Raw genomic sequence first — 5,663 nt, 5'->3', positions numbered from 1 at the left:
TTCTGGAACGACTCGAGGGTCACATCCGAGACTTCTTGGACAGTTCGATTTAAGATAGTCACGTAGGCGACAGTCACTTTGAGCAGTGCGGTATAGACAGGCGGACTTGCATACATGGTCAGACTTTCAATGGCAGAAGTTACGATGTCCTCGATGTGTTTGAAAAGAATCTGAACATCGTGAATGAAGGGTAGGGTTGACGGGCAGGGTACTCTCAGCTGAACCGGTATGTTTGAGTGCCACTCTTTTACGAACAGTTTTATAAACTCCTCTGTTTCCTGCATCATCTCCATGTTGGTTCCTTCATTCAGAGAAGTGGCATATTTAATGTCGGCCATCTTCCTAAGCGAGGACACCAGTTTTGACAAGCGTCTTTTGTAGGCCATCGTGTCTTTGTTAGGACCTACGAGATTCCTGACAGCTTCAACAACGTTGTTGAAGTTCTGAGGTTTTAGAGCGTCCCCAAAGCTGAATATGGACTTTTCTTTTAAGGCAGACAGAAGATTTCCAATCAGCTTCAGCTTCATCTTAATTTCTGAATCTTTGGACTTGCCCTCGCTAAAGTAGTACAAACACTGCGCCAGCTGCAGTGCAAAAGTATCCTTTAATACTGAATGGTCAGTCTCCTCTTCCTTCAGTTTTTTAAAAATCTTCTTCAAACCTGACGGCATGTGTTTGGGGTTCGTTAAACCTGTGGATACCAAAGCCAGGATCTGTGATCTACATCCTGCTGGAGGGGCTGAGATCTTTGAAGGACACTTTTGTAGATGTGACCAAAAAACACTACGATTGTACAAGACTTTACAGTAAATACAAGCAGCTGACTTTTTTAGCGAAAACTCGTCCGACGTCATTCTGGCCTTCAGACATCCTTTCTGGGTCTTCAAGACTTCCTGGTTGTGTTTGTGGTTCCCTCTGTGGAGCAACTTCATCAGAAGTTTTTTTCGCGCCTTGCTTAGTTTGGGTAAAGCAAACGCTTCCGCAATCTCAGGGTCCGTCTTTCTGTGGATGAAAAGGTGACGGGACATTTTTCTCCGAGCTTCTCCACAAACAAAACAGAAGTTCTTGTTAGTGCAGGAGGGACCGATGGACATGTCAGAGTCCGAGGCATCAGTCTGGTTGTTCTGTAGCGTAGATGAAATTTCCTGCGAAGGTTCGGGGTCTGAAAAACTGTAGTCGCTGTCTGGTTTTTCGTCGCAGACATATTCTTCACCAGAAGATTCATCGTAACTGGAGGATTCTTCTGAGTCTTCAACCTGAAATATAAACAAGCTGTTTTATAATCTAAACAAGAGCTTGATGCCCCCCGCAGTCAATGAAAGATTTGAACAGTGAATGTTTGTAGTTTTGAAGATGGGTGTTTTTGGTTAACCTAAATGTTTTTGGTGTAAGATATTCAAGCAGGAAGGAGTTACACTGTAGAGAAGAACAGAGGGAGCATTTTTTCTTCTTGTCAGGCAGAGCAGAGAGGCAGATCCTGGAAAAAGCTAATTTATCCCCACCAGGCCCAATGGAGGAGCCACAGGGTCCAATATGGCCACCAAAGATTAACCTTCGGCCACCCAATCCTTTGAGGAAACTACAGTATATATTTAAGCTGTTTTGTTGTTATACTTTTAAAGCATTATAAAAACCAGAAAGCATAGTCTGATCATATAGTTTCCTACATATACACCAGTTTTCGTGTGGGGGGGGTAGGGTGCGGCGCGCTCAGTGGGAGTCGGAGCGCTACCCATGGTGCTACTTCTGTAGCGTTTTAGCTAGCGCGTATGTATTGCGCGCCGCTAACTTAGCGCTACGTCAGTTGTCGGGTGGGGCAGTTCGGCAGGCAGAGTGCTCGGTTCTGTTGATAGGTCGGGGCGGCAGCCATCTTGGATTTTGACGTTGCAACTAGGCCTGTCGCGATAAACAATAAATCAATTAATCGCATGATGAATGAAAATTATCGACCTCATTATCATTTATTGGATTTAGATTCTTCATGTGTCTCTTTCTACTCAAGACAATGGATGACAAAAAGGATCAACTCCGGTGCTCTTCACTGACCCTCCCATTCTCTTTTTTCCTCTTTTCTCTTTAAAATCCGTTTTAACCGTCCAAAATTGCGTTTTTGGATCATTAAAAGCCGCTAAGCTGAGAAGCTAAGCTACGAGCTATGCTAACAGGCCGACCTCAGGGAAAAAACCTCCGTCTTGCCGAAGCTCCAAAAATTCAGTTGAAACCTGTGCCTTCGTGTAAGAAGTTGTTTTTCTCTGCAAAAAGAAGCTGAGAACTTGTTTACTGATATTTTATTAAAAGCTTTGTGTGAAAAATGTTATGCTAAAGAACTCAAACCACACCGGGAGTCCGCCATTTTGAGAACTGGGGGAAAAAAAAGAAGAACCAGCCCATGTCACGTCAAGGGGCCTCCCTCCCATTTTTCTTAAAGAGACACACTGCTCACTCCCTCACTATCCATCCTTCGGTTCAAACAGTCAAGACCGCCATCAGGTGGTCAAAAAAGGTACTACACTCAAAATAAAATGAAGAAAGATTTCTTCTAAGATTTGACAATAATTACCAATTATTGTCAAATTTCAAACAATATTATCGTTCATAGCAATAATTTCTGAGACAATTAATCGCCCAGCAAAATTCATTATCGTGACAGGCAACTCAGTTTTCAAAAGGACACTTTCCCACACCTACATGCAGCCACACACCAAAATGGAAGTCGGTACTTCGCTTGTTTTTCAAGTTATCGCGTTCAGGAGACAAACTGACGGACAGAGGGAATTTCCAAGTCCCCTCTAAAAACCACTCCCATGATAAATAACGATTATTTAAAACCTGGTCCAAATCTGACTTCTCTTTATTTCTAAAGTATACTCCAGTCGATTAAATCATAAATGTGGGGGCAACGACCAAGTTGGGTGCAAACTGAGCCATTGAGGATACAGTGTGGCAAAAAGAAAGTTTTACAATCTGTAACAACAAGCTGGATTTTCAGAAATGGATGCAAACGAACAGCCGTGCACTCTGCGGGTCATAAGCACTCAAACTGAAAGGCTGCCCAGGGAGGCGCAGGATTAAATAATGGAGCCTTTTTAATGTGTTAGTAAAACGTGGTGCAGATTTTCACACAGTACGGTGAGATTTCATACCATCTGTTAGCCCTCAGTTTGATTTGTGGATGACTCTCAGCTACTACCAGAATAAATGTGGCTCAGTGTCAGTAAATCAAACTCAGTTAAAGCATTTTTGTAAAAAAGTGTTGAAAATGTTTTGTTTCTTATAAAAGATGCTGTGAATGAGAAATTTAAATTATATTAATTAATGTTCTCGCTCTGATTTATGGCTGAGTTGTTGGAAGAGTTTAAATTTGAGTAAACTGTTTACAAACAGACGGTTTATTAATTAAAGAACCTGTCAAACGTACTCTGTGATCCACCGAGGAAGACACTGTTGCTTCTAACATGGTCACGTCTTCACTGGGTTCCTGTGAGTCACAAAACTGTTAAAACACATTTTCTTCAACTTTGTCAGGAGAAACGGGGCCGAACTGTGAGATGTATTTACTTATACACATAATAAAATAGAAGAACGCCACTATAGCTTTAAAAAATAAAAACTGGTCATAGCGTAGAAAACATTCACCTCTGAGCGCCTCGATGAGCTCCCGTAGCTGAAGGTTATTTCCTCTCCTGGAGATATTTTCTTTTGTGCAAACAGGCACAGGTGAGGTTTCCCCTTGTAATTAACCTTCATCACTTCGCAGTTTGGGTTCCTGTGATCTTCGTTAACTACTCTGCCCAAACCCCCGTCCTCTGCTGAAGCATCAAGGCTACAAGACAAGCAGTGAGGCAGATGATGGCGATGAAGCTGTAAAAATGTAAACTAAAGCTACGACTTGTTGCGTCTTTATTGTAATTATTCAAACCAGGAACACTAAAAGCGACACCCCGTTTAGCGGTGGTGCAAACGTTAAATCGTCTTGAGCAGATCAGAAGATACAAGCGAACGTGACAACACGTCCATCTTCTGAAAGACGTGTAAAAATAAAAATTATATTTATAATAAAGTTGAATACTCACCGCCAGTTTGTTCCGTTCCATGAAAAATCAAACACTAAATTGTTCAAAGTATCTCCACATTCCTCCTCGGGGGTGTCGTCGCGACGACAGATGTCCCCCCGAAACTCGAGGACGAAGGTGGACGACTCAATGGGCTCTTTGGTAAACACACCTCGCCCTACAAAAACAAAACGTTAAACACAAAAGTCTAAAAGCTTTAAAGGATACACTACAGACGTCTTTGAATTGAATTTATTTATAAACTCTGAAACGAGCGACCTAAAGACCCTTCTTAATTCTAATGATCCAAGTTATAACAGACGTAACTAGACTCCAGGTCAAACACCTTTCCTAAATTGTACCTTTGCAGCTTTCGTCAACACGTACCCAGACAATTTGGCTGCTGAAAGAAGCCACAGCTCTAATAAAACTCTCCTCAATCTATACAGTATCCATCTGAAGCTACATCGTACCTACCTTAACCCACTTTGTACTCACCTCTGCTCACTTTGCATTCACCTCAATCCGTTCTGTACCCTCTTTAACCCACGTTGTTCCAGCCAAGACTCACTTTGTCCCTGCCTTGAACCATGTAGTACCTACTGCCTCTCACACGGTACCAGTCTTAACTCTTATTCTAGCTTAGGCAAACAATTTTGACCCATGTCGTACCCACCTATTACCCACTCAAACTCACAATGTACCCGCTGCTTCTCTCGTCATATTTGCCTTGACCCATATTGTTCCCGCTTCCCTTGATGTTCTTATCAAAGACTAAGTTGTGTCACTACTTTTTCCCTGCCTCAGACCATGTTGTACTCACCTACTCTCATGGTACCCATCTAGAAATGCATCCTACTCACCTCAGACCAAGTTGTACCTGCCTCCTCTTACTACGTACCCACCTCAGATCAAGTCATACCAGTCTCCATGTGCCTAAAGCATCACACCTGCCTTAACCCACATTGTACCTACCTTGATCAACATCATACCCATGTAGTATCTGCCTTGATCAACATCATACCCAAGTAGTATCCATCTTGATCAACATACCTATGTAGTATCCATCTTGAGCAACATCATACCTACATAGTATCCGCCTTGATCAACATCATACCCAAGTAGTACCCACCTTGATCAACATCAAACCCAAGTAGTACCCATCTTGATCAACATCATACCCAAGTAGTATCCATCTTGATCATCATACCCAAGCAATACCCACCTTGATCAACATCATACCCAAGTAGTATCCATCTTGATCAACATACCTATATAGTATCCATCTTGATCAACATCATACCTACATAGTATCCGCCTTGATCAACATCATACCCAAGTAGTACCCACCTTGATCAACATCAAACCCAAGTAGTACCCATCTTGATCATCATACCCAAGCAATACCCACTTTGATCAACATCATACCCAAGTAGTATCCATCTTGATCAACATCATACCCAAGTTGTACCCATCTTGATCAACATCATACCCAAGTTGTACCCATCTTGATCAACATCATACCCAAGTAGTACCCATCTTGATCAACATCATACCCAAGTAGTACCCACCTTGATCAACATCATACCCAAGTAATACCCACCTTGATCA

The 5,663-nt window shown here is 42.2% G+C and overlaps 1 long non-coding RNA gene across 1 annotated transcript; it reads right to left on the bottom strand.

Moving 5' to 3' along the window:
* Positions 1 to 3,457: 3,457 nt before the first annotated feature.
* On the bottom strand, positions 3,458 to 4,226 carry LOC119425574. Its single transcript, XR_005187569.1, has 3 exons — positions 4,074 to 4,226; positions 3,637 to 3,823; positions 3,458 to 3,478 (listed from the first exon to the last, which is right to left on the bottom strand). It is a non-coding gene; the product is annotated as an uncharacterized LOC119425574 (long non-coding RNA).
* Positions 4,227 to 5,663: the final 1,437 nt, after the last annotated feature.

Source organism: Nematolebias whitei, chromosome 19 (genome assembly GCF_014905685.2).
Source record: "Nematolebias whitei isolate Nwh7 chromosome 19, NemWhi1, whole genome shotgun sequence".
NCBI classification, from domain to species: Eukaryota; Metazoa; Chordata; class Actinopteri; order Cyprinodontiformes; family Rivulidae; genus Nematolebias; species Nematolebias whitei.
The sequence above is the reverse complement of the archived record's forward strand: the minus strand, read 5'-3'. Positions and strand labels throughout refer to the sequence as shown.